Below are 3,644 nucleotides of genomic sequence, written 5' to 3'. Positions count from 1 at the left end.
CCCACAAAGATAGGACGACCAAAGATTTTTCGAACCGTTCAATTCATTCACCGCCTTCTGAGCATCTGCAACTTCGATAAAAGTGATGAACGCAATTTGATTTCCAATATAACCACCATTTTAGAAAAAATAGATTCGAGCATATGGCGATTGACCGAAGCAACGATCCTACCAATAAATACAGTCATGTTTTGAGTAACCGACATGTCCTCCACAGGACGAGGAGAGCCTCTAGTGGCTGTATCATTAACCGCATCTAATTTTTTTGGACTGACGTGGTCGGATCTTGACAGCACCGGTGACATGAGGTTAGCAGTGAGAGGGGATGAATGTTGGGAGAGGGTACGATTGGAAACATTTAGGGGAGGAAAGGCATCAGGTTGATCTATTAAAAAGGGGTTGTTGAGATATAAGGTTAATTGAAGGTTGAAGAATCAAAAAAATAACAAATTGAAGAAAAAGATCAGAAAAAAGTTGTCGGAGTAAAGAATAGTTACGTTACAGGTGAGTTTGAAAAGGAAGGTACATGTTGTACGGAGAGAGTTTTTGAAAAGGATTTTTGTCCGATATATATTGGTTATATTTTTTGTCCGATATATTGTTTACATGACGACTTTTAAATATAAAAATCTTTATTGCTCGTAGATGAAATGAAAAAGTTGTTATACTCGTATAATGTTGATGAAGGAAGGTTGAATAACTACTATACAAGTTACAAAAGAAAGTCACGTTAACATCTGAATAACGCTATTGACGATGATCCAACTTAACTAGTGCTAACATATTAGTATAAAGTATAAACGAGTTAAGCTTTTTTATTTATTTATTTATTTTAATTTTTTTGAAAAGCAAAACAATTATTATTAGAAAAAACTCAAGAGAATACATATACATCAAGGATCCAATTATGGTATCTTGACCATATTACCTCCATTTATTTACAAGAGAAAAAACACCGTACCCTCTATAATTAACCCATCCATGTTCGATTGTATGTATTTACACCGAATGAGCTCGAGTTAATGTGCCATTGATGTCACTCGATGACTTTTTTCTTCGAACGTCTTGAAATGCACTCGTAACTCCTTGTTTGAATCTCATTAAGGATAGTCGAGCTTGATTGGCTATGGTTTCAAAAAAAAAATTTGATTTCTATTTTTCCAAATCAAGTAACCGCAAACCCACTCAACAACTTGCCAAAGCTTTTTCCCAACACTTGAAATAGGTACTCATCCATTCCCTTGAAACATTTCACTAATCAAGAGCTTAGTAACGTTACCCATACCCCACCAATTGTACACTCGTTCCCAAACATCCATCACATGCTTGCAAAATATCAATGAATATTCGACGGTTTCGAACATGTCATCACATAGAGGACATTTTACCGAGCCGAGATCGATTTCTCTTTTATCAAGTTTGGTGGGAACCGGTAGTCTTCTTCAAATGGCTCTCCAAATGAAAATTTTAATTTTTTTGGGGAACCCAATTATTTCTTAGAGTACTACTAGTCGACAGATTATCGTGCAGCAGAGCATCATTAAGAATCTTGAAAAGGTAGCTTGAGTGAAAATCTCCATTTGATCCTAGTTTGCATTTCCATCGATCATGCACCTTCTTGGTAAATGCCGAAAATGGGATGGCATTGGTGAGATTAAGCATCCTGTCATTGGTTCTTCCAGCAAGGGTTCGAGTCTAGTTCCAATTCCACTCCCAACTCGAACCGTTCCACACTATTCTGTCTGCAATGGTGCAGTCCTTTTCGGCCTCCAACTGAACAATCTCGGATACTCTTCCTTAAAACATCTCTGTCTCGTCCAATGGTCATTCCAAAGCAATGTATCATTACCTAAACCAATCTCTTTCTCAAAGCAATCGTTAATATTAAAGTCCACCTTGGATAGCACGTTGTTAATTTTCAGTATGCTACTCCAAGTGGTATTAAAAGCATAAACATTCGCATTACCCTACCCACCCGAGGACTCATATGTGCTCTTGATAATTTTTATCCAAAGTGCATAAGATTCAACCCGAAAATGCCACCACCATTTCCCGATCAAAGCCCAATTTTTGGCTTTAATGAGCCAATATTCAACCCTCCTCGATTATAAGGTAAAAGAATGTTTTCCCACTTTATCCAAGAAAGCTTGGAATCCTCCCCCGACCCACCCCAAAAAAACTGTGACGCTGATAATGCTAAAAACGAACATATATTTCATCGCATTATCCCTCAAGAAAGACAAGCTTTTAGTTGCAATTGTTCTATTTACAAGTGATATTCGTTTAAATAATAAAAGGTGAAGACAAAGGACAGATTCGACAAATTGAAGACGCAAACGACCAAAAAGCTCAAAAGTACAAAGTATAATCAAAGAGGTTCCAATTATTGATAAGAAACGTCTCAAAATTACAAAAGTACAAGACGCGAAACGCAAAGTACAAGATATTAAATTGTACGCAAGGACGTTCGAAAATCCGGAACCGGGACTAGAGTCAACTCTCAACGCTCGACGCAACGGACTAAAAATTACAAGTCAACTATGCACATGAATATAATATAATATATAATTAATTCTTAAAATTAATATATATATTATATTATATTATAAAACCGTCGGCAGAAGAAAATAACAACATGTGAGCCTCCCCAGCTGGCCATGCGATTGAAATGAGCTGGAGGAGCAAAACTCATGCGATCGCATGAGCTCCTTTTCCAGCTCACAGGCCTATAAATTCGCGTGTTTGGTTCAGTTTAATATATCAATCCATCTTTTTCTTCTTCATTCATACGTAAGATATATATATATATATATATATATATATATATATATATATATATATATATGTATGTGTATGTGTATGTGTATGTGTATGTGTATGTGTATGTGTATGTGTATGTGTATGTGTATGTATATGTATATGTATATGTATATGTATATGTATATGTATATTTATATTTTAATTTTAATTTTAATTTTAATTTCTAATAATAAGGGTATGTTAGCGAATATTGTAAGGGTGTAAGTCGAAATTCTGTCCGTGTAACGCTACGCTATTTTTAATCATTGTAAGTTATGTTCAACCTTTTTAATTTAATGTCTCGTAGCTAAGTTATTATTATGCTTATTTAATACCGAAGTAATTATGATGTTGGGCTAAAAATATTAAAATTGGGTAATTGGGCTTTGTACCATAATTGGGGTTTGGACAAAAGAACGACACTTGTGAAAATTAGACTATGGGCTATTAATGGGCTTTATATTTGTTTAACTAAATGATAGTTTGTTAATTTTAATATAAAGATTTATAATTGGACGTACCTATAAATAACCATATACACTCGATCGGACACGATGGGCGGGATATTTATATGTACGAATAATCGTTCATTTAACCGGACACGGGAATGGATTAATAGTCTATGGAATTATTAAAACAGGGGTGAAATTATGTACAAGGACACTTGGCATAATTGATAACAAAGTATTAAAACCTTGTTACAGTTTAAGTCCTCAATTAGTTGGAATATTTAACTTCGAATATAAGGATAATTTGACGAGGACACTCGCACTTTAAATTTATGACCGATGGACTGTTATAGACAAAAACCAGACGGACATATTAAATAATCCAGGACAAAGGAC

The sequence above is a fragment of the Rutidosis leptorrhynchoides genome, chromosome 1 (genome assembly GCF_046630445.1).
Source record: "Rutidosis leptorrhynchoides isolate AG116_Rl617_1_P2 chromosome 1, CSIRO_AGI_Rlap_v1, whole genome shotgun sequence".
In the NCBI taxonomy this organism is placed as follows: domain Eukaryota; kingdom Viridiplantae; phylum Streptophyta; class Magnoliopsida; order Asterales; family Asteraceae; genus Rutidosis; species Rutidosis leptorrhynchoides.
Note: the sequence above shows the minus strand (reverse complement) of the source record.